A 27,500-nucleotide genomic window follows, 5' to 3' on the forward strand; every position below is an offset into this window, starting at 1 on the left:
GGGGCATGGTGCCAACCCCATGCCCTTGGAGGAAGGTCACAGCTTGGCAGCAGGGCGGGCTCTGTGTTGGTGGTTCATTACTAACTGTTGCCATGCCAGGGAGTGTTCGTGCTGTAAGAGCTGGGATAGAGGACGATTGTTATGTTAATGTACCAGTGCTTCTGTGTTTCAAAACATGGACTTATCCAACAGACAACATGAATGTCCCAGAAATGGCCTGTATGGATACCAAACTTTATTGTCCATTCATGGAAATATATTTTGTGATGCCAACGGTCCATTGAAATACAATCAATATGTGTTCTGTGCCATGACATCCACCAACATAGTATGTGATCTAATGATACGGCGTGTTACACGGTCGATGAGTACGGGATGACATCATGTGGAATACAAGGTGCTATACATTATTTCTGGACTGAATCTTTTGTTGCAGACAATATGTCTCACTGTAAATGTTGCTGATGAAGTAGGAGATATTGAGGCTGTTATTGGACTGTCTGTACATCTCACACCTGGCCTCTCACACCTGGCCACTCACACCTGGCCACTCACACCTGGCCACTCACACCTGGCCACTCACACCTGGCCACTCTCTGAAGTAGAGCTGCCACCAGGCCCTGTACAGTGTATGTACCTCCTAGTACAGTGTATGTACCTGCTAGGCTTGGTGTGTGTGATCACTTGTGTGTGAGTGTTGGTTGTTGTTGTTTGTTGTGTGTGTGTGCATGGGTGCTCACGTGGTGTGTGTGTGTGTGTGGCTGCTTGCCTGTCTGTGTGTCCGTGTGTGGGCAGTGGGTTGCTTGCGTGCTTATACAGTGCCTTTACAAGTGGCCTGTGAGCTGCCTGTCAGAACGATTACGTTTCAATCCATCACCACTCAGATACGTCCCACCAGGCCCTCTCCTGACGATAGAGGGAGGATTGGGAGAGAGGGAAGAAGGGGAGGAGAGGATAGAAGGCTGTTGATTTATAAGACAAGGAGTGGGCTAAGGAGAAGAGACAGGAGTGTGGGGGGCTGGGGGGAGGTGTGGGGGGAGATGTATGGGGAGTGTAGGGGGGGAGTGGGGAGAGTGTAGGGGGTGTGGGGAGTGGGGGGGGGGGGTGAGAGCGTGCGTACGTGCGCTCCCGTGTCTCGTGCGTTCCTACATTCTGTTCACGGTGTGCGTCTGCATGCTTGTGTGTGTGTTTATCTCTGCTTCGTGCCTCGTCATGATTAATGACTGAGCCCCAGTAGACTCATTACAAACAGTAGATCTGATCTCTAAGGGATCTACTGGTGTATGTCTCCTGTAGATTAATATAGCTACTGTAGAGATCTACTGGTGTAGGCCTCCTGTAGATTAATATAGCTACTGTAGAGATCTACTGGTGTATGTCTCCTGTAGATGAATGTAGCTACTGTAGGGATCTACTGGTGTAGGCCTCCTGTAGGGATCTACTGGTGTATGTCTCCTGTAGATTAATATAGCTACTGTAGAGATCTACTGGTGTATGTCTCCTGTAGATTAATATAGCTACTGTAGAGATCTACTGGTGTAGGCCTCCTGTAGGGATCTACTGATGTAGGTCTCCTGTAGATTAATATAGCTACTGTAGAGATCTACTGGTGTAGGTCTCCTATAGGGATCTACTGGTGTAGGTCTCCTGTAGATTAATATAGCTACTGTAGAGATCTACTGATGTAGGTCTCCTGTAGATTAATATAGCTACTGTAGAGATCTACTGGTGTAGGTCTCCTGTAGATTAATATAGCTACTGTAGAGATCTACTGATGTAGGTCTCCTGTAGATTAATATAGCTACTGTAGAGATCTACTGGTGTAGGCCTACTGTAGAGATCTACTGGTGTAGGTCTCCTGTAGATTAATATAGCTACTGTAGAGATCTACTGGTGTAGGTCTCCTGTAGAGATCTACTGGTGTAGGTCTCCTGTAGATTAATATAGCTACTGTAGGGATCTACTGGTGTAGGTCTCCTGTAGATTAATATAGCTACTGTAGAGATCTACTGGTGTAGGTCTCCTGTAGATTAATATAGCTACTGTAGAGATCTACTGATGTAGGTCTCCTGTAGATTAATATAGCTACTGTAGAGATCTACTGGTGTAGGTCTCCTGTAGATTAATATAGCTACTGTAGAGATCTACTGGTGTAGGTCTCCTGTAGATTAATATAGCTACTGTAGAGATCTACTGGTGTAGGTCTCCTGTAGATTAATATAGCTACTGTAGAGATCTACTGATGTAGGTCTCCTGTAGATTAATATAGCTACTGTAGAGATCTACTGGTGTAGGCCTACTGTAGAGATCTACTGGTGTAGGTCTCCTGTAGATTAATATAGCTACTGTAGAGATCTACTGGTGTAGGTCTCCTGTAGAGATCTACTGGTGTAGGTCTCCTGTAGATTAATATAGCTACTGTAGGGATCTACTGGTGTAGGTCTCCTGTAGGGATCTACTGATGTAGGTCTCCTGTAGATTAATATAGCTACTGTAGAGATCTACTGATGTAGGTCTCCTGTAGATTAATATAGCTACTGTAGAGATCTACTGATGTAGGTCTCCTGTAGATTAATATAGCTACTGTAGAGATCTACTGGTGTAGGTCTCCTGTAGATTAATATAGCTACTGTAGAGATCTACTGGTGTAGGTCTCCTGTAGATTAATATAGCTACTGTAGAGATCTACTGATGTAGGTCTCCTGTAGATTAATATAGCTACTGTAGAGATCTACTGGTGTAGGTCTCCTGTAGATTAATATAGCTACTGTAGAGATCTACTGATGTAGGTCTCCTGTAGATTAATATAGCTACTGTAGAGATCTACTGGTGTAGGCCTACTGTAGAGATCTACTGGTGTAGGTCTCCTGTAGATTAATATAGCTACTGTAGAGATCTACTGGTGTAGGTCTCCTGTAGAGATCTACTGGTGTAGGTCTCCTGTAGATTAATATAGCTACTGTAGGGATCTACTGGTGTAGGTCTCCTGTAGGGATCTACTGATGTATGTCTCCTGTAGATTAATATAGCTACTGTAGAGATCTACTGGTGTAGGTCTCCTGTAGGGATCTACTGATGTATGTCTCCTGTAGATTAATATAGCTACTGTAGAGATCTACTGGTGTAGGTCTCCTGTAGATTAATATAGCTACTGTAGAGATCTACTGGTGTAGGTCTCCTGTAGATTAATATAGCTACTGTAGAGATCTACTGGTGTAGGTCTCCTGTAGATTAATATAGCTACTGTAGAGATCTACTGGTGTAGGTCTCCTGTAGATTAATATAGCTACTGTAGAGATCTACTGGTGTAGGTCTCCTGTAGATTAATATAGCTACTGTAGAGATCTACTGGTGTAGGTCTCCTGTAGATTAATATAGCTACTGTAGAGATCTACTGGTGTAGGTCTCCTGTAGATTAATATAGCTACTGTAGAGATCTACTGGTGTATGTCTCCTGTAGGGATCTACTGGTGTGGGTCTCCTGTAGATTAATATAGCTACTGTAGAGATCTACTGGTGTAGGCCTCCTGTAGGGATCTACTGGTATAGGTCTCCTGTAGATGAATGTAGCTACTGTAGGGATCTACTGGTGGTCTCCCGGGTGGCGCAGTGGTCTAGGGCACTGCTACGCAGTGCTAGCTGCGCCACCAGAGTCTCTGGGTTCACGCCCAGGCCGGCCGCAACCGGGAGGTCCGTGGGGCGACGCACAATTGGCATAGCGTCGTCCGGGTTAGGGAGGGTTTGGCCGGTAGGGATATCCTTGTCTCAGTATGTAAAATGTAATAAAATGTATGCACTCTACTGTAAGTCGCTCTGGATAAGAGCGTCTGCTAAATGACTAAAATGTAAATGTACTGGTGTATGTCTCCTGTAGATGAATGTAGCTACTGTAGAGATCTACTGGTGTAGGCCTCCTGTAGGGATCTACTGGTGTAGGTCTCCTGTAGATGAATGTAGCTACTGTAGAGATCTACTGGTGTAGGCCTCCTGTAGGGATCTACTGGTGTATGTCTCCTGTAGATGAATGTAGCTACTGTAGGGATCTACCGGTGTAGGTCTCCTGTAGGGATCTACTGGTGTAGGTCTCCTGTAGATGAATGTAGCTACTGTAGAGATCTACTGGTGTATGTCTCCTGTAGATGAATGTAGCTACTGTAGGGATCTACTGGTGTAGGCCTCCTGTAGGGATCTACTGATGTAGGTCTCCTGTAGATTAATATAGCTACTGTAGAGATCTACTGATGTAGGTCTCCTGTAGATTAATATAGCTACTGTAGAGATCTACTGGTGTAGGTCTCCTGTAGATTAATATAGCTACTGTAGAGATCTACTGGTGTAGGCCTCCTGTAGGGATCTACTGATGTAGGTCTCCTGTAGATTAATATAGCTACTGTAGAGATCTACTGATGTAGGTCTCCTGTAGATTAATATAGCTACTGTAGAGATCTACTGGTGTAGGTCTCCTGTAGATTAATATAGCTACTGTAGAGATCTACTGGTGTAGGCCTCCTGTAGGGATCTACTGATGTAGGTCTCCTGTAGATTAATATAGCTACTGTAGAGATCTACTGATGTAGGTCTCCTGTAGATTAATATAGCTACTGTAGAGATCTACTGGTGTAGGTCTCCTGTAGATTAATATAGCTACTGTATGGATCTACTGGTGTAGGCCTCCTGTAGGGATCTACTGATGTAGGTCTCCTGTAGATTAATATAGCTACTGTAGAGATCTACTGGTGTAGGTCTCCTGTAGATTAATATAGCTACTGTATGGATCTACTGGTGTAGGCCTCCTGTAGGGATCTACTGATGTAGGTCTCCTGTAGATTAATATAGCTACTGTAGAGATCTACTGGTGTAGGTCTCCTGTAGATTAATATAGCTACTGTAGAGATCTACTGGTGTAGGTCTCCTGTAGATGAATGTAGCTACTGTAGAGATCTACTGATGTAGGTCTCCTGTAGATTAATATAGCTACTGTAGAGATCTACTGGTGTAGGTCTCCTGTAGATTAATATAGCTACTGTAGAGATCTACTGGTGTATGTCTCCTGTAGATGAATGTAGCTACTGTAGAGATCTACTGATGTATGTCTCCTGTAGATGAATGTAGCTACTGTAGAGATCTACTGGTGTATGTCTCCTGTAGATTAATATAGCTACTGTAGAGATCTACTGGTGTAGGTCTCCTGTAGATTAATATAGCTACTGTAGAGATCTACTGGTGTAGGTCTCCTATAGATGTGTAGCTGTAACTACAGTATGTCCAGCTGTTGACTTGACCATCTTAAATGTGTTAGCTGTAGTGTTGACCATATTGGCCAATGGCCATGGTAGTAGAACATCAATCAGCTCATTCCCAATGGAGCTTCTTTGTAGTTTACAGTACTCTATTTTTGTAGTCCATCGTAGAGACAGACCGACAGCTCCATAGTAGAAACAGACTGACGGCTCCATGTTATGTAGACAGACAGACAGACAGCTCCATAGTAGAGACAGACAGACGGACAGCTCCATAGTAAAGACAGACAGACAGCTCCGTAGTATGTAGACAGACAGACGGACAGCTCCATAATATGTAGACAGACAGACAGCTCCATATTATGTAGACAGACAGACAGACAGCTCCATATTATGTAGACAGACAGATGACAGCTCCATATTATGTAGACAGACAGATGACAGCTCTATATTATGTAGACAGACAGATGACAGCTTCATATTATGTAGACAGACAGATGACAGCTTCATATTATGTAGACAGACAGACGGACTGCTCCAACAGAGTTGTCCATGTTCTTGTCCATGTTCTGTTATAATCTCCACCCGGCACATCCAGAAGAGGCCTGGTTCCTCTCAAGGTTTCTTCATAGGTTCCTGCCTGGGTTTTAGGCTGGGTTTCTGTACAGCACTTTGTGACAGCGGCTGATGTAAAAAGGGCTTTATAAATACATTTTATTGAATTTGATTGAGTTCAAAGGCAACTTCAAAGGCAACAGTGGATCAATGCAGTTCAATTCTTATGGACAGACATGGATACATCATTATCACCCCCTAATGGACAGACATGGACACATCATTATCACCGCCTAATGGACAGACATTGACACATCATTATCACCGCCTAATGGACAGACATGGACACATCATTATCACCCCCTAATGGACAGACATGGACACATCATTATCACCCCCTAATGGACAGACACGGACACATCATTATCACCCCCTAATGGACAGACATGGACACATCATTATCACCCCCTAATGGACAGACATGGACACATCATTATCACCCCCTAATGGACAGACATGGACACATCATTATCACCCCCTAATGGACAGACATGGACACATCATTATCACCCCCTAATGGACAGACATGGACACATCATTATCACCCCCTAATGGACAGACATGGACACATCATTATCACCGCCTAATGGACAGACATTGACACATCATTATCACCCCCTAATGGACAGACATGGACACATCATTATCACCCCCTAATGGACAGACATGGACACATCATTATCACCCCCTAATGGACAGACATGGACACATCATTATCACCCCCTAACGGACCGACACGGACACATCATTATCACCCCCTAATGGACAGACACGGACACAACATTATCACCCCCTAATGGACAGACACGGACACATCATTATCACCCCCTAATGGACAGACACGGACACATCATTATCACCCTCTAATGGACAGACATGGACACATCATTATCACCCCCTAATGGACAGACACGGACACATCATTATCACCCCCTAATGGACAGACATTGACACATCATTATCACCCTCTAATGGACAGACACGGACACATCATTATCACCCCCTAATGGACAGACACGGACACATCATTATCACCCCCTAATGGACAGACACGGACACATCATTATCACCCCCTAATGGACAGACACGGACACATCATTATCACCCTCTAATGGACAGACATGGACACATCATTATCACCCCCTAACGGACAGACACGGACACATCATTATCACCCCCTAATTGACAGACTTGGACACATCATTATCACCCCCTAATGGACAGACACAGACACATCATTATCACCCCCTAATGGACAAACACGGACACATCATTATCACCCCCTAATGGACAGACATGGACACATCATTATCACCCCCTAATGGACAGACATGGACACATCATTATCACCCCCTAATGGACAGACATGGACACATCATTATCACCCCCTAATGGACAGACACGGACACATCATTATCACCCCCTAATGGACAGACATGGACACATCATTATCACCCCCTAATGGACAGACATGGACACATCATTATGACCCCCTAATGGACAGACATGGATACATCATTATCACCCCCTAATGGACAGACATGGACACATCATTATCACCGCCTAATGGACAGACATTGACACATCATTATCACCGCCTAATGGACAGACATGGACACATCATTATCACCCCCTAATGGACAGACATGGACACATCATTATCACCCCCTAATGGACAGACACGGACACATCATTATCACCCCCTAATGGACAGACATGGACACATCATTATCACCCCCTAATGGACAGACATGGACACATCATTATCACCCCCTAATGGACAGACATGGACACATCATTATCACCCCCTAATGGACAGACATGGACACATCATTATCACCCCCTAATGGACAGACATGGACACATCATTATCACCCCCTAATGGACAGACATGGACACATCATTATCACCGCCTAATGGACAGACATTGACACATCATTATCACCCCCTAATGGACAGACATGGACACATCATTATCACCCCCTAATGGACAGACATGGACACATCATTATCACCCCCTAATGGACAGACATGGACACATCATTATCACCCCCTAACGGACCGACACGGACACATCATTATCACCCCCTAATGGACAGACACGGACACAACATTATCACCCCCTAATGGACAGACACGGACACATCATTATCACCCCCTAATGGACAGACACGGACACATCATTATCACCCTCTAATGGACAGACATGGACACATCATTATCACCCCCTAATGGACAGACACGGACACATCATTATCACCCCCTAATGGACAGACATTGACACATCATTATCACCCTCTAATGGACAGACACGGACACATCATTATCACCCCCTAATGGACAGACACGGACACATCATTATCACCCCCTAATGGACAGACACGGACACATCATTATCACCCCCTAATGGACAGACACGGACACATCATTATCACCCTCTAATGGACAGACATGGACACATCATTATCACCCCCTAACGGACAGACACGGACACATCATTATCACCCCCTAATTGACAGACTTGGACACATCATTATCACCCCCTAATGGACAGACACAGACACATCATTATCACCCCCTAATGGACAAACACGGACACATCATTATCACCCCCTAATGGACAGACATGGACACATCATTATCACCCCCTAATGGACAGACATGGACACATCATTATCACCCCCTAATGGACAGACATGGACACATCATTATCACCCCCTAATGGACAGACACGGACACATCATTATCACCCCCTAATGGACAGACATGGACACATCATTATCACCCCCTAATGGACAGACATGGACACATCATTATGACCCCCTAATGGACAGACACGGACACATCATTATCACCCCCTAATGGACAGACATGGACACATCATTATCACCCCCTAATGGACAGACATGGACACATCATTATCACCCCCTAATGGACAGACATGGACACATCATTATCACCCCCTAATGGACAGACATGGACACATCATTATCACCCCCTAATGGACAGATGTGGACACATCATTATCACCCCCTAATGGACAGACATGGACACATCATTATCACCCCCTAATGGACAGACATGGACACATCATTATCACCCCCTAATGGACAGATGTGGACACATCACTATCACCCCCTAATGGACAGACATGGACACATCACTATCACCCCCTAATGGACAGACATGGACACATCATTATCACCCCCTAATGGACAGACATGGACACATCATTATCACCCCCTAATGGACAGACATGGACACATCATTATCACCCCCTAATGGACAGATGTGGACACATCACTATCACCCCCTAATGGACAGACATGGACACATCACTATCACCCCCTAATGGACAGACATGGACACATCATTATGACCCCCTAATGGACAGACATGGACACATCATTATCACCCCCTAATGGACAGACATGGACACATCATTATCACCGCCTAATGGACAGACATGGACACATCATTATCACCCCCTAATGGACAGACATGGACACATCATTATCACCCCCTAATGGACAGATGTGGACACATCATTATCACCCCCTAATGGACAGACATGGACACATCATTATCACCCCCTAATGGACAGACATGGACACATCATTATCACCACCTAATGGACAGATGTGGACACATCACTATCACCCCCTAATGGACAGACATGGACACATCACTATCACCCCCTAATGGACAGACATGGACACATCATTATCACCCCCTAATGGACAGACATGGACACATCATTATCACCCCCTAATGGACAGACATGGACACATCATTATCACCCCCTAATGGACAGATGTGGACACATCACTATCACCCCCTAATGGACAGACATGGACACATCACTATCACCCCCTAATGGACAGACATGGACACATCATTATGACCCCCTAATGGACAGACATGGACACATCATTATCACCCCCTAATGGACAGACATGGACACATCATTATCACCGCCTAATGGACAGACATGGACACATCATTATCACCCCCTAATGGACAGACATGGACACATCATTATCACCCCCTAATGGACAGACATGGACACATCATTATCACCCCCTAATGGACAGATGTGGACACATCACTATCACCCCCTAATGGACAGACATGGACACATCACTATCACCCCCTAATGGACAGACATGGACACATCATTATCACCGCCTAATGGACAGACATTGACACATCACTATCACCCCCTAATGGACAGACATGGACACATCATTATCACCGCCTAATGGACAGACATTGACACATCACTATCACCCCCTAATGGACAGACATGGACACATCATTATCACCCCCTAATGGACAGATGTGGACACATCACTATCACCCCCTAATGGACAGACATGGACACATCACTATCACCCCCTAATGGACAGACATTGACACATCATTATCACCCCCTAATGGACAGACATGGACACATCATTATCACCCCCTAATGGACAGATGTGGACACATCACTATCACCCCCTAATGGACAGACATGGACACATCACTATCACCCCCTAATGGACAGACATGGACACATCATTATCACCGCCTAATGGACAGACATGGACACATCATTATCACCGCCTAATGGACAGACATTGACACATCACTATCACCCCTCTGCAGTGGTTTTTTTTAACCACATCACTCTCCTCTCCCCATCCAATCCCCAGTTGATTTCACTCTGACTGGTGGTTGATTAATTAAACATACACCAGGGTGTGTGTGTGTGTGTGTGTGTGTGTGTGTGTGTGTGTGTGTGTGTGTGTGTGTGTGTGTGTGTGTGTGTGTGTGTGTGTGTGTGTGTGTGTGTGTGTGTGTGTGTGTGTGTGTGTGTGTGTGTGTGTGTGTGCGTGCCTGCGGGATGCTGGAGTCTGTCCGTGGGGACAAGGGGGCTGGCTGAATTATAGATGAGGGATGTGGGCGAAGCGAAGGTTAAGTTAAGGACAGAATGTCTCTCTGAGTAGATCTCCTAAATGAGTTACTGTACCTCCAGGTCTGGGGCAACACACACCTAGTCTGGACACTTCAGACAGATTGTCTCTCTGAGTAGATCTCCTAAATGAGTTACTGTACCTCCAGGTCTGGGGCAACACACACCTAGTCTGGACACTTCAGACAGAATGTCTCTCTGAGTAGATCTCCTACATGAGTTACTGTACCTCCAGGTCTGGGGCAACACACACCTAGTCTGGACACTTCAGACAGATTGTCTCTCTGAGTAGATCTCCTAAATGAGTTACTGTACCTCCAGGTCTGGGGAAACACACACCTAGTCTGGACACTTCAGACAGAATGTCTCTCTGAGTAGATCTCCTACATGAGTTACTGTACCTCCAGGTCTGGGGCAACACACACCTAGTCTGGACACTTCAGACATATTGTCTCTCTGAGTAGATCTCCTAAATGAGTTACTGTACCTCCAGGTCTGGGGCAACACACACCTAGTCTGGACACTTCAGACAGATTGTCTCTCTGAGTAGATCTCCTAAATGAGTTACTGTACCTCCAGGTCTGGGGAAACACACACCTAGTCTGGACACTTCAGACAGAATGTCTCTCTGAGTAGATCTCCTACATGAGTTACTGTACCTCCAGGTCTGGGGCAACACACACCTAGTCTGGACACTTCAGACAGATTGTCTCTCTGAGTAGATCTCCTAAATGAGTTACTGTACCTCCAGGTCTGGGGCAACACACACCTAGTCTGGACACTTCAGACAGAATGTCTCTCTGAGTAGATCTCCTACATGAGTTACTGTACCTCCAGGTCTGGGGCAACACACACCTAGTCTGGACACTTCAGACAGATCTCACTCAATCATTCTTCTGCAAAGGCTAGACATCCTAAACTAATATGTTTATTGCTGTAAAACCGTTGGTAGAACATAGCACATGCATCACCAGGGTTGTGGGTTCGATTCCCATGGGGGACCAGTATGAAAATGTCTGCACTCACTACCTACAGTACTGTAAGTGTCTCTGGATAAGAGCGTCTGTGTCACGCCCTGATCTTAGAGATCCTTGTAATTCTCTATTTGGTTAGGTCAGGGTGTGACTAGGGTGGGCAATCTATGTTTTCTATTTCTTTGTTGGCCTGGTATGGTTCCCAATCAGAGGCAGCTGTCTATCGTTGTCTCTGATTGGGGATCATATTTAGGCAGCCTTTCCCAACCTGTTGTTTGTGGGATCTTGTTTTTGTGTAGTGCCTGTGAGCGCTGCATTTTGCTTCACGTTTCGTTACTCTTTATTGTTGTTGTGAGTTTCATTTAAATGAACATGTGGCATTCTACGCACGCTGCGCCTTGGTCCATTTCAACAAACCATCGTGACAGTCTGATAAATGACAAAATGTAAACACTTAAACTAATATGTTTATTGCTGTGTTTTCTTATTCATATAAATGATCAAGCATATCAGTTAGTGCAAATCACTACTCAATGACAACAGATGGAGAGGATGATGGTGAGGCTGGACTAGTTGATACAAGTCTAGAGCAAAATATGTGCAGCGAGGGAGCATGTCCCTACAACCATCTGTCTGCTTGTGTTTTCTAATCTTAGAGATTTAACACTTAGCAACAGACCAAGACAAGGCTCACTGACAACTACTGCTGTACCTGACTGACTCTCTCTGTGCCAAAACAATGGCTGCTGTTGCTGTGAGCCTGGAACCTTTCACGCCATCACTGAACCATGCTGGCTGTGGTGCATTCGGTGAAGGGGACTTTGTCTGTCTGCTCCTGTGATCTCTGATTGTCATGGCTGCTCTGAGCAGATGTCCCCAAATCTATCTATCTGTCCATCTCTCTCTCTCTCTCTCCCTTTCCATTCCGCTTCCCTCACAATCCCTCTCTCCCTCAAGCTCTCCCTCAAGCTCTCCCTCCCTCCCATCACAGTTCTTTCTGCCTTCCCTGCATTCCCCCGCCTCCCTGCTTGCCTGCCTGCCTCCCTCCCTCCCTCTCTTTTAGCCAAGCTCCACTACTGCTACTGCTTTCTGTGTGACCTCATCTTACCTTCCCTCTCCTCTCTTCTCCCTCTCCTCTCTCCTCCCTCAACACCCTTTCTCTCTCTCTCTCTCTCTCTCCCTCTCCTTCCCTCTCTCCCTCTCACTCTCTCCTTCCCTCTCTCCTCCCTCATCCCCCCCTCGGTCCTCCCTCACCCCCTCTCTCTATCTCCTTCCCCAACGCTCTCCTCCCTCATCCCCCTCTCTCTCCTCCCTCACCCCCTCTTTCTATCTCCTTCCCCAACGCTCTCTTCCCTCAGCCCCATCTCTCTCTCTCCTTCCCCCTCTCTCTCTCTCCTTCCCCAATCTCTCTTTTGTTCCCTCTTGCTCTGTTTCTCCCTATCTCCTCTCTCCTTCCCCCTCACTCTCCTTCCCCCATCCCTCTCTCCTTCCCCATCTCTCTTTACCCCCCTCTCTCCCTCCTCTCTCCCTCCTCCTCTCTCTGCAAACTCCTTCCCAAACTCTCTCCTCCCCTCCTCTCTCCTGATCCACTGTGTGAATACGGACAATCTTTAGAAACCTAGAAACTCACTTTTACATGTTGCTGGGGATTTCTGTCAAAAAACAAGGCTACATCCCCAGGCCTGGTTGGGTTGGTTGTGTCACCCTTCTCCCCTTCCCCTCGTCCCCTTCTCCCCTCTTCCTGTCTTCCCCCTCTCCCCTCTCCCCTGTAGCTGTGATGGTCAGTGTGAATGGCCATGTTGCACGTGGTCCTGCCAGGGGCCCCTGACTGTGCTGGGGTGATGAATGTAGAACCAGCCCCCCAAAGAGGCTCCCAGACTGTCTGTCTGTCGCTGGGGCCAAACAAACCCATTGTTCTTATCTGTGCTGGATGTGCTCACATGGTCCCCCTCGTCACTGGTGGATAATGTGAGGACTTGTAGTAATTGTGGTGCCCCTCTGTCCCATTGTATTACCCATAGAAGTCTGCTATAGAGACTGGGATGCTTAAAATACAGTCTGGGCTTATTACTCCTAGACAGAGTAGATAGGATCACTCACAAACACTCTTAGTCAAACTAGGAGGTTTCTACATGAAAGCCTCCAGCCTTGGCCCACTGCTCCACACTGCAGTTTAAGTAGCGTGCTTCAGGGAAAACACTGATCAGCTTAACTCCTCCACCTGTAGTCCTCTAAGTCTGCCAGGAACATTAATCCAACCATTGTGTTTGAGCAGACTACCCTCTTATTCAGTACATACTGTCAGTCTGGTACAGTATCTAGCCACTTAACCACGGACATGATTTAGAGTAGGGGGAATGGTGATCTGGCAACAGGTGTCTGTGTGTGTGTGTGTGTGTTATGACTGTTCTCTGTTCTAGCATTCTTAATTCTCTCTCTCCCTATAGGTGTAACCAGGAGGTTTTCCTCATCAGTCCTCTGATTCCTACCATCGTGTTCAGAAGTGGTTAAGTCCATCAGCAACTCATCAGGTAAGACCAGAGAGAACAAACACTTGAAAAGAGAGCTTTAGCTGAAATTATGGTACAGATGTAGGATCTTAATTTGAGCCAGTTTACTACAACAGGGAAATAATCCTGCAGCAACAGGAAATGTAAATTATTTGGTGGATTTTAAATAATAGACGTTTTTTTTGTAGGGGTTGATACATTTTTCGTTAGGGCAAATCAAGTCTGACATTTTAATGTGGAAATCACAAACTTTAAAAGCCTTTTTAAACCTCGAATATACTACAACGTTGCATTTCCTGTTGTGCAGAAAGATTCTCATCAACAAAAGAGTGATCAAATTAAGATCCTACATCTGTATGTTTATTTGACTAAACACAGAGAACACTGATTTGCATATGTAGCCGTAGATAATGTCTGTCCATACTATAGCCCCATAGTTCACTCCAGTTACCCTGTAAATCTGTCGATGTGCCCTTGAGCAAGGCTCTTAACCCTAATTTACTCCAGGGGTACTGTACTACTATGGCTGACCCTGTAAAACAACATATTTCACTGTTCCTATCTGGTGTATGTGACAATAAAACATCTATTTTTTTTGTATATTCATGTTGTTCATATCTCTGCTTATTGTCTCATGAGTACCTCTTCAGAGTAAAACATTTATTGAGAGGTCTAGTCAGAAAACACATTCAATTATTAAACAACAATTATTTCCAATATGGTTCTGGAACACATAATTATGACTCATCATTACTGGAATCAGAGTTCATTCAATAGAGCAGCAGGAGTGTTCCAACCTTCCCAGAATGCTCTTCCATGAGTCATAAGACCTCAGTAGTAATGGTTAAGTGGCTCTGCTCAGGCCTACCAGTACTGTAGTTACCAGGGTTTAGAAAGGGACAGAGGGTAATCGTGTGTATAATACCATTTACAATGAGGGTAAAGGGGTATTGTGGGTAATTGAGTTCTTGATAACATGGATGTGTTAGAGGATGTAGGATATATTCCTTATACTAGCAGATCCAGTCATAGTCTGTCCTGTTGCTTCTCAATCTCCATTCCATTCGACTTGTTGAGGATCCATGAAGGTTTATTTGACACGTTGTAGACATTTACTGGCACTTATTCAATGTTGCAATGTTAGCAGCAGTGTGTTTCTCATGGCCAGAAGGTTATTGACAGCAATTGTGTGATTTGCCTGTGAGGTGTGGACAGTATAAACCTGTTCTCTCACCAGTAACCCCCAGCCAACAGAAAACATGTTCAAATCCCAGTGTAGGTTATTAGCCTGACAGCACAACAGCACTATAACTGATCTGCTCCTGTCCTGACCAATCAGAACTTAGAAACAAACCAACCTGACCAATCAAAGTTAAGTAACAGTCCAACTTGACCAATCAGAGTTAAGTAACAGTCCAACCAGAGAGGCCATGACTGTCTTTATTCCCTTCAACACTGACCAGCAACAGGGTATTATTGAGTTGTTGATGTCACTTAGCCTGACGTCCATTAGTGGGACTGTAATGGCCTCTGGTCATGTATGTCTGACTGACCCATGGAGTAGACACCACCTGGTCATACCTGGCCATTTATACACACACACACACACACACACACACACACACACACACACACACACACACACACACACACACACAGACACAGACACAGACACAGACACAGACACAGACACAGACACAGACACACACACAGACACAGACACACACACACACACACACACACACACACACACACACACACACACACACACACACACACACACACACACACACACACTCAGTTGAGGGGGCAATAACTGTAAGTAACTGTCCTGCAGGCCTAATGACTGTAATGGCTAGTGACTCAGGCTGTCACTTTCTTGCTGTTGTTATGCAAGGTCCTACAGTAGACTGCTGCACTAATGTCTTTGTTTGGTTGAAAGGCATGTCTGACCTGGCTGACTGACTGACTGGCTGGCTGGCTGGCTGACTGGCTGACTGGCTGTCTGACATGGCTGGCTGACCTGACTGACCTGACTGGCTGGATGGCTGACTGGCTGACTGTCTAACCTGACTGGCTCACTGGCCTGGCTGTCTGACCTGACTGGCTGTTTGACTGACTGGCTGACTGGCTGCAGCTGGAGACAGAGCTCTGCAATGCAGCAACAGCAGGGAACATTAGAAATTCTCTACATTCACCTTGTGCTGACGTCAAGCCTGGGCCGTTTTCAAATGTATTGAAACAATGAGGTGGAGCTCTAGAACCTGAACTTATCCAATCAGAACACATAACGTTTTGCTACGATGTGCCTTTCTGAAGATGACCCTGGTTTAAAGAGTATCGCAATACCCTGGTTAATACCCTGCTCTAATACCCTGCTGTAATACCCTGCTGTAATACCCTGCTCTGATACCCTGCTGTAATACCCTGCTCTGATACCCTGCTGTAATACCCTGCTCTGATACCCTGCTGTAATACCCTGCTGTAATACCCTGCTGTAATACCCTGCTGTAATACCCTGGTTAATACCCTGCTGTAATACCCTGCTCTGATACCCTGCTGTAATACCCTGCTCTGATACCCTGCTGTAATACCCTGCTGTAATACCCTGCTGTAATACCCTGGTTAATACCCCGCTGTAATACCCTGTGCACAAGCACTTACAACAAACAATTCCACACAAAGACATGGGGGGAACAGAGGGTTAAATACACAACACTTAATGAGGGAAACTAGAACCAGGTGTGTAGGAAAACAAGACAAAACAAATTGAAAATGAAAAGTGTATCGACGATGGCTAGAAGACCGGTGACGCCGAACGCCGCCCGAAAAAGGAGAGGAACCGACTTCGGTGGAAGTCGTGACACACTGGGAGATGAATTCACCTTTCAGCAGGACAATAACCTGGAACACAAGGCCAAATCTACACTGGAGTTACAGTTTTTACCTAAATCTACTTGAAAATCAATTTCATGACCTGAAAATGGTTTTCTAGCAATGATCAACAACCAATTTGACAGAGCTTGAAGAAATTTGAAAATAATAATGGGCAAATGTTGCACGTACCAGGTGAGGAAAGCTCTTTGAGATTTACCCAGAAAGACTCACAGCTGTAATCACTGCCAAAGGGTGTGTGAATACTTATGTAAATTAGATTTTTTTCTGTATTTCATTTTCAATACATGTGCAAAAAATTATAAAAAACATTTTCACTTTGTCATAATGGGGTATGTGTGTATTGCGAGATACATTTTTTTGTTTAATTCATGTTGAATTCAGACTGTAACACAACAAAATGTGTTTAATTCATGTTGATTTCAGACTGTAACACAACAAAATGTGTTTAATACATGTTGAATTCAGACTGTAACACAACAAAATGTGTTTAATACATGTTGAATTCAGACTGTAACACAACAAAATGTGTTTAATTCATGTTGAATTCAGACTGTAACACAACAAAATGTGTTTAATACATGTTGAATTCAGACTGTAACACAACAAAATGTGTTTAATTAATGTTGAATTCAGACTGTAACACAACAAAATGTGGAATAAGTCAAGAGGTATGAATGCTTTCTGAAGGCACTGTGTATACAGATATGATTGATGATTGTCTGACGTGTACAGTAGCGTCCTGAATGGTTCACCTCACTGAAGACGTCCTTGCTGAATTCTGTTCATTCACACTTCACTGTGCTTGTATTCTACGACCATTCTGCCTTGCCTGCTGTCTCTGCTGAGTCACCATACATGTATGAGATGGTATTATCCCTAAACCTTGACAAAGGCGAACATCTACAGCAGGTTGACATTTATTGTCATGAGTCTAGCCCTGGAGGCAGAACTGAGCCATTTCCACTAGATGGGCCAGCTGTAAAGTCTAAATTGGCTAGATTGTAAAAATTCATGAAAACATAAATGTGCTTTTTGGTCTTAATATAAGGTTAGGGTTAGGCATTAGGGTTAGCAGTGTGGTTAGGGTTAGGTTTAAATCAGATGTTATGACTTTATGTCTGTGCCAGCTAGTGACCACTAGCATTGCTGCCTCCAGAACAGCATTCATGACAACCTACACATCTGCACACCCTGAAACTATAGCTACCCAGGGTTGATGTAAGGACCTTTGTACAGTATGTCCTTGTATGACCACTCCGTCCCCACTCCCCAGGTTGATCTGAGCTACTGTGATTGGCTGGCACTAGCAGGAATTCCGTCTCCTAAATGGCGGCTGACATTCTGATGAACAGAACTCAGGGAGGCATGAAGATTGCCCCAGTAGAGGAGCAGGAAGGGGACAGGGCTTATGAAAGAGGGAGGGAGGGAGGGGGAGAGGGAGAGGGAGAGAGGGGGGTGAGAGAGAGGGAGAATTTAATTGAAAAAGAGACGGAAGAGAGAAGGGTGGGAGAGAGAGAGAGAGAGTGAGATAGAGAAGGGTCGTAGAGAGAGGGGTCGTAGAGAGAGGTAGTTGTAAAGGTTGTCGTAGTCGTTCTCCTCCTCAGACGAGGAGGAGCATGGATCGGACCCAGATGCGGAGTAGTAGGTATTCATGTTTTAATGGCAAACCAACAAACACTACAAATTAACAAAACAACAAACGTGACTAACCTGCAACAGTCCTGTGTGGCCCAAACGCTGACACAGGAACAAACACCCACAAAACACCAGTGAAACCCTGGCTGCCTTAGTATGATTCTCAATCAGAGACAAACGATACACACCTGTCTCTGATTGAGAATCATACCAGGCCGAACACAAAAACCCAACATAGAAATAGAAAACATAGACTGCCCACCCAAAACTCACGCCCTGACCAATAAACACATACAAAACAAGAGAAAACAGGTCAGGAACGTGACAGTAGTGGGAGAAGAGGATGGTGAAAAGAGTGATACAAGGGAGGGAGAGAGGGTGGGCAAGAGGGGGCTTAGAGACACAGAGAGACGGAAGAGAAGGGTTGGAGAGGGGGAGAGACTGACAGAGAGAGAGGGAGAGAGAGAAGGGTGGGAGAGAAGTAGTGGGAGAAGAGGGTGGGAAATAGAGTGCCTATAGAGGGAAGGGAGAGAGAGACAGAGGGAGGGAGAGAGGGAGCTTATGATGCCTACTGACCTGAGTGGAACTCAGAAAGCCCCCGAGGCGTCCTGTCCTGCCTCACCCAAAAGCAAACCATCTTCATCCAGCGATCAATCTTTCTCTCGCTCTCTCTCTCTCTCTCCTATCCCTCACTCTGTGTACTGTAGCTGCTGACATATGATAGCCGGGCCCTGTATGTTCCAACCAGGGAGAACCAGGGAGAACTAGTCCAGTCTGACCATGTCCCCTGGCCTGCATACTGCCTGCACTGTTTACTAAGGCTTATACGGGAAGAAATGCACTATAGCAGATATGACAGTAACAGAGATGACAGGAAGATCTCCAGCTAAAGCCTATTTTCTGGTTATGATCGTCCTTTCTATGTGTGTCTGATATCATCTCATCTCACAGTACAAAGGGATGAAAAGAGATTTTCCGCCAGCTACCTAATGGAATGTGAGGTATTAGACTGTTAGACAGTTAGGCACTATCCCTCTTTCTCCCACTCCTTGTTTGAGTGGTTTTATGCTGTAATGGGGGGTGGGCATGGACAGGGGGACGGGGACGGGGGAGTCAGATGATGTTAGCCCAGACCGAACTGACGAGGCATGGCTAGAGAAGCAGGTCTTCAGGGTACAGCAACAACATATCAGGAGACAAAGAGAGGTTGGAGAAGAGATCTCTCTTTTTTCAGAGAGAAATGGGGAGAAAACAGAGACAGTGAGGCGTGTGATGAGAGATCTAGTCAGGTAACATACAGGGAGATAACAGAGAGACAGTGATGGGTGTGATGAGAGGTCTAGTCAGGTAACATACAGGGAGATAACAGAGATACAGTGAGGGATGTGATGAGATGTCTAGTCAGGTAACATACAGGGAGATAACAGAGAGACAGTGAGGGATGTGTTGAGATGTCTAGTCAGGTAACATACAGGGAGATAACAGAGACAGTGAGGGGTGTGATGAGAGGTCGAGTCAGGTAACATACAGGGAGATAACAGAGAGACAGTGAGGGGTGTGATGAGAGGTCTAGTCAGGTAACATACAGGGAGATAACAGAGAGACAGTGAGGGGTGTGATGAGAGGTCTAGTCAGGTAACATACAGGGAGATAACAGAGATACAGTGAGGGGTGTGATGAGATGTCTAGTCAGGTAACATACAGGGAGATAACAGAGATACAGTGAGGGATGTGATGAGAGGTCTAGTCAGGTAACATACAGGGAGATAACAGAGATACAGTGAGGGATGTGATGAGAGGTCTAGTCAGGTAACATACAGGGAGATAACAGAGAGACAGTGAGGGATGTGATGAGAGGTCTAGTCAGGTGACATACGGGGAGATAACAGAGAGACAGTGAGGGGTGTGATGAGAGGTCTAGTCAGGTAACATACAGGGAGATAACAGAGATACAGTGAGGGATGTGATGAGAGGTCTAGTCAGGTAACATACAGGGAGATAACAGAGATACAGTGAGGGATGTGATGAGAGGTCTAGTCAGGTAACATACAGGGAGATAACAGAGAGACAGTGAGGGGTGTGATGAGAGGTCTAGTCAGGTAACATACAGGGAGATAACAGAGAGACAGTGAGGGGTGTGATGAGAGGTCTAGTCAGGTAACATACAGGGAGATAACAGAGATACAGTGAGGGGTGTGATGAGATGTCTAGTCAGGTAACATACAGGGAGATAACAGAGATACAGTGAGGGATGTGATGAGAGGTCTAGTCAGGTAACATACAGGGAGATAACAGAGATACAGTGAGGGATGTGATGAGAGGTCTAGTCAGGTAACATACAGGGAGATAACAGAGAGACAGTGAGGGATGTGATGAGAGGTCTAGTCAGGTGACATACGGGGAGATAACAGAGAGACAGTGAGGGGTGTGATGAGAGGTCTAGTCAGGTAACATACAGGGAGATAACAGAGAGACAGTGAGGGGTGTGTTGAGAGGTCTAGTCAGGTAACATACAAACAATGTCTTCTATTTGCACCAGACCTAGCTTCAAATAGTATCTGAAATCTTTAAAATACTCACTTTAAAATACTAATCAAAGCGTGATTGAGCTTACCTTGCGCAATTGAACCAACACACTCCGCCCATCTGAGATTGCAGCCAGACCTAAAGATTTCAAATACTGTTTGATCCCAGGTCTGGTTTGCACACAAATAGCATGTCTGGATCACAATGATATGGAAACAGCCTTTCCTTATCAGGTCAATGAGATGCTAATTCCTCATCATCTCCCTAGCGGTGTACTGTAAAGGTAAACTCAGCAAGCCACTCTTTCTCCTTAGCAACAGCTAGGCTAGACATTCCTTTGGCTTCGATTCTCTCACTCCCTCTCTCACTCTCTCTCTCTCACTCTTGTTCTCTTGCTCTCTCTCTCTCTCTTTCTCCCACTCCCCCCTCTCTCTCTCTCTGAGTGTCGCAGTTGGGCTTTTCTTTCTTCTGTTGATCACACAGAGAGATCTCATCCTCTCAACCAGCTCCTTCCAACCCACTACAGCAGACATTGGCCTAGTTCACTGTGAGCTCCTCTTTCTACACTGCCGGAACCGCAGAGAGAAGGAGAGAGAGAAGGAAAGAGAGAGAGAGATAAGGAGAGTGTTCAGATTTAGAGTGTGAGGGTATGAGAGGGGTGGTGGAAGCTTCTGAGGAAGGATAGGGGGGAGAGAGAGAGAAGGGGGAGGGGAAGAGAGAGGGGAAGGGGTGAGAGATTGAGAGAGAGAGGGGAAGGGGGGTGAGAGATTGAGAGAGAGAGAGAACGAGAGGGGAAGGGGGGGTGAGAGATTGAGAGAGAGAGAGAGAGAGAGAGAGAGGGGAGGGAGGGAGGGTGAGAGTTTTCTTTTTTTCTGTTGCTTACTATATTGAAACCCCAAAATATAAACAGTGTAATTGAAAATCTCCCCCACAGCTGTCAACAAAGACTTTAGTATTTCAAAGAGATTGAAAATCTCTGCCACAGCTGTCCTCTCACACTCCATAAAACTATGAAAAATCGGTTCTCTTATATTACATAAATGACATCCATCTCCAACATCTGAATTAATGACAGAAACAAAAGCATTAACTGCATTGATGCCATGCAACACCCTCCATTGATGCCATGCAACACCCTCCATTGATGCCATGCAACACCCTCCACCCTCCATTGATGCCATGCAACACCCTCCATTGATGTCATGCAACACCCTCCATTGATGCCATACAACACCCTCCATTGATGCCATGCAACACCCTCCATTGATGCCATACAACAACCTCCATTGATGCCATGCAACACCCTCCATTGATGCCATGCAACACCCTCCATTGATGCCATGCAACACCCTCCATTGATGCCATGCAACAACCTCCATTGAGGCCATGCAACACCCTCCATTGATGCCATCCAGCACCCTCCATTGATGCCATGCAGCACCCTCCATTGATGCCATGCAACACCCTCCATTGATGCCATGCAACACCCTCCATTGATGCCATGCAACACCCTCCATTGATGCCATGCAACACCCTCCATTGATGCCATGCAACACCCTCCATTGATGCCATGCAACACCCTCCATTGATGCCATGCAACAACCTCCATTGAGGCCATGCAACACCCTCCATTGATGCCATGCAACACCCTCCATTGATGCCATGCAACACCCTCCACCCTCCATTGATGGAGAGAACTCTACTGCCCTCTTTCTAATTCCACTAGTAGAGCTCAGCATAGAACTCTACTGTCCTCTTTCTAATTCCACTAGGGCTAGTGAGCTCCTGTCCAACAGCTGATTTGAGGCAATTAATAATTCTGCTTTGTCCATTCTTTTTCTCTAAATCCAAGACAAATTTGGATGAGGCATCCATTTCAGAGATTCCCTGAAACATACTTCTCAGTTTCACCAATGCCCCCAATGAGGCTTTTTTCCTCTTGAGGGCCTGAGTATGGCCTCGATCTCCTGTGGCCTCAACTAACGTCAGGATTTCCATTATTTCAGACTCTAAAGCGTTCATTGAACAAGGCAGTTAACCCACTGTTCCTAGGCCGTCATTGAAAAAATTAATTTGTTCTTAACTGACTTTCCTAGTTAAATAAAGGTAAAATTAAAAAATAAAATTGATCTGATGATATCTCTGGTGACATTCATCGTGTATTTATTACAGAATTGTTGAATCTGGATTTTCCCTATATCCTACCACTGTTGAAGGGATACAAAACTGGCATTTTGAGACCTCCACCTCTCCCAGAAAAAACTTCAACATTTCCTGAAGTGAGCATCACTCAATAAAGTTATATTAAAATGCCAGTATGCACTTTTGGGTTTTACAACTTTTAATGTACACCTCCTATGTTATTAAACAATGTTATCAAAAGTTATCAAAAAACCCACTGGGGTTATCACATTTGATTTACAGAGCTGAGATTGATGCTCAAAACAATGAAACCTATCTAACCTGGTCAGAGAGATGGTGTTCTCTCTCACATTAGACCATGTGTACTGTCTCGTGCCTCCATGTTGGCTCCAAACATCACACAGTGTTACAATGAAACCTATCTAACCTGGTTAGAGAGATGGTGTTCTCTCTCACTTGGGCCCCTGTGTACTGTCTCGTGCCTCCATGTTGGCTCTGCCAAATATCACACAGTTCATGTGTTACAATAAGACGTTTTTAAAAAGTCCTTGAGGCTAAATGAGGTTCTTTGTGGTTTCTGTCTAAATGGCTGACTGTGCAGTTAAAATCCCCAGCAATAAATAAATAATCCTTAGTGTTACATTTCTCAATGTTCTGTGATGTCTCTGCCACTACTGGGGCATATACATTTATATACACACAGTGATGTTTTCATACATAACCTTTAATAACCTCCCCTCAACTACCTTTCAACCTCATATGACAAAGGCAAAACCCTTTGAGAACAGGATAGCCACACCCCTACTTTTTGAGCTTTTATGACTACACGTCTCTCGCCCCATTTACGTTTAAAGAACAAATCTTAAAACTGCTCATGGCTGAAAAACAAATACAGAAAACGAGACAGAAAACACATCTCTTCACAGAGTTACGGCTGTGACTGAACTCTTTCATTTTCTTTAGAATTTAAATCACTTGTCACTCTCGTAACAGCTTTCTTGAGTCTAGCGATTTCAGGGCTTGTCAAACCTCTCCCCGTTATTTTTGACATCAAAACCTTTGCTGATTTAATAAACAAATCACTTTCAGGGAAAACATATATTTCTTCCCTTTTGTCAATTTCAGAAATTGACGTAGCTTCTCAATCCCATACCTCCCTTCCACCCCATTTCTCTCACTATTTTGTTGTGATGCGTCAGGTGACTCCCTCTCGCTATCCTCCCCACAGGAAAACTAAATCTCTACAACCTGTTTATCCTCAACTGATTTATCATCTCTACTTCCTCTCAGAATTAGAACCTTCATCACCCCTTCAATTCTTCCTCTTAATCATCGGTACTTTAAACACAGCTGCTTCATTTTCCATTGTTTCAATCTCCTCTTGAACTCCACTTTCATTTTCCAGCACCGACTCAGCGACCCCAGTCGCAGTCTCACGTTCATCCCTTTGCGGTGGTGCATTACCTGCACCAGCGCTAGAGCTGCTACCGGGCTCTGCGCGCTGGTTCTCGGGACAACAACGTACCAAATGCCCCTCTCTTCCACAGCCAAAGCATTTAATTGATTCAGCAGAAGTGTAGAACACAATCAAACCCGTCAATCTTAAAACTAAACGCTAAATTCAGTTGGTCAGTGTCTTTCTTTAAAATCATGTGCACTTGTCTCCTATGAGACACGACATGTTTCAACAAAGGAGCTTTGCGTCCAGAAATAACCTTATTAATTGTAGATACAAGTTGACCCTGACGAGAGAACCCTCCCTCCAACACTTCATAGATACAAGTTGACCCTGACGAGAGAACTCTCCCTCCAACACTTCATAGATACAAGTTGACCCTGACGAGAGAACTCTCCCTCCAACACTTCATAGATACAAGTTGACCCTGACGAGAGAACTCTCCCTCCAACACTTCATAGATACAAGTTGACCCTGACGAGAGAACTCTCCCTCCAACACTTCATAGATACAAGTTGACCCTGACGAGAGAACTCTCCCTCCAACACTTCATAGATACAAGTTGACCCTGACGAGAGAACTCTCCCTCCAACACTTCATAGATACAAGTTGACCCTGACGAGAGAACTCTCCCTCCAACACTTCATAGATACAAGTTGACCCTGACGAGAGAACTCTCCCTCCAACACTTCATAGATACAAGTTGACCCTGACGAGAGAACTCTCCCTCCAACACTTCATAGATACAAGTTGACCCTGACGAGAGAACTCTCTCTACAACACTTCATAGATACAAGTTGACCCTGACGAGAGAACTCTCCTCCAACACTTCATAGATACAAGTTGACCCTGACGAGAGAACTCTCCCTCCAACACTTCATAGATACAAGTTGACCCTGACGAGAGAACTCTCCCTCCAACACTTCATAGATACAAGTTGACCCTGACGAGAGAACTCTCCCTCCAACACTTCATAGATACAAGTTGACCCTGACGAGAGAACTCTCCCTCCAACACTTCATAGATACAAGTTGACCCTGACGAGAGAACTCTCCCTCCAACACTTCATAGATACAAGTTGACCCTGACGAGAGAATTCTCCCTCCAACACTTCATAGATACAAGTTGACCCTGACGAGAGAACTCTCCCTCCAACACTTCATAGATACAAGTTGACCCTGACGAGAGAACTCTCCTCCAACACTTCATAGATACAAGTTGACCCTGACGAGAGAACTCTCCTCCAACACTTCATAGATACAAGTTGACCCTGACGAGAGAACTCTCCCTCCAACACTTCATAGATACAAGTTGACCCTGACGAGAGAACTCTCCCTCCAACACTTCATAGATACAAGTTGACCCTGACGAGAGAACTCTCCTCCAACACTTCATAGATACAAGTTGACCCTGACGAGAGAACTCTCCCTCCAACACTTCATAGATACAAGTTGACCCTGACGAGAGAACTCTCCCTCCAACACTTCATAGATACAAGTTGACCCTGACGAGAGAACTCTCCTCCAACACTTCATAGATACAAGTTGTCTGTTCCCTGAATGAGGGTTGACTACATCTAGTCTGTTCCCTGACTGAGGGTTGACTACATGTTGTCTGTTCCCTGACTGAGGGTTGACTACATGTTGTCTGTTCCCTGACTGAGGGTTGACTACATGTTGTCTGTTCCCTGACTGAGGGTTGACTACATCTGATGATGTGGGGAATCACAGATAATGAGAGCTGTGGTCTCCCTGCCATGTGCAGATGGGCGAGGTGTGCGTGTCGTGCGTTTGTGTGTGTGTGTGTGTGTGTGTGTATGTGTGTGTGTGTGTGTGTGTGTGTGTGTGTGTGTGTGTGTGTGTGTGTGTGTGTGTGTGTGTGTGTGTGTGTGTGTGTGTGTGTGTGTGTGTGTGTGTGTGTGTGTGTGTGTGTGTGTGTGCGGATGTACTTAGAAGCCTGTCTGGCCCATCTGTGGGATCCCAGCTGACTTGTAGGGCCTGTTACCATGGTAACCATCTCCTTATGGTGTGTGTGTGTGTTGACTCTTCTCATTTTGGTCTCTCCACTGGATCATAATATGCATGATTCTTACTGCTAAGGCGAGAGGGCACGAGACAAATCAAATCTGTTTCTCTTTAAGCTCCCAATTGAATGGTAAAGGCTGCAGAGCCCAGTTAATGTGTTTGTTATTTACACTACTGAGTGGCTGTAATAAAGCCTGCCTGCCTTCCCATTCCTCTACCCTTCTCCAGAAGTATGCATTCCTCTACCCTTCTCCAGAAGTATGCATTCCTCTACCCTTCTCCAGAAGTATGCATTCCTCTACCCTTCTACAGAAGTATGCATTCCTCTACCCTTCTCCAGAAGTATGCATTCCTCTACCCTTCTCCAGAAGTATGCATTCCTCTACCCTTCTCCAGAAGTATGCATCCCTCTACCCTTCTCCAGAAGTATGCATCCCTCTACCCTTCTCCAGAAGTATGCATTCCTCTACCCTTCTCCAGAAGTATGCATTCCTCTACCCTTCTCCAGAAGTATGCATTCCTC

At 45.3% G+C, this 27,500-nt stretch overlaps 1 protein-coding gene across 19 annotated transcripts in view; it reads left to right on the forward strand.

Annotated features, from left to right (window-relative positions):
- The window catches only part of LOC129860041 (microtubule-associated protein 2-like), a 95,459-nt gene that overhangs the window by 31,915 nt on the left and 36,044 nt on the right, over window positions 1–27,500 (forward strand). For 17 of the 19 annotated variants that reach the window (XM_055930377.1, XM_055930369.1, XM_055930376.1 and 14 more), the window contains exon 3: window positions 14,234–14,317. The exons of the other annotated variants lie outside the window; for them this stretch is intronic. The gene's annotated coding sequence lies outside the window, so the exon portion shown is untranslated. The remainder of the gene's footprint in view (window positions 1–14,233; window positions 14,318–27,500) is intronic. 19 annotated transcript variants of the gene reach the window in all.

Source organism: Salvelinus fontinalis, chromosome 7, assembly GCF_029448725.1.
Source record: "Salvelinus fontinalis isolate EN_2023a chromosome 7, ASM2944872v1, whole genome shotgun sequence".
NCBI classification, from domain to species: Eukaryota; Metazoa; Chordata; class Actinopteri; order Salmoniformes; family Salmonidae; genus Salvelinus; species Salvelinus fontinalis.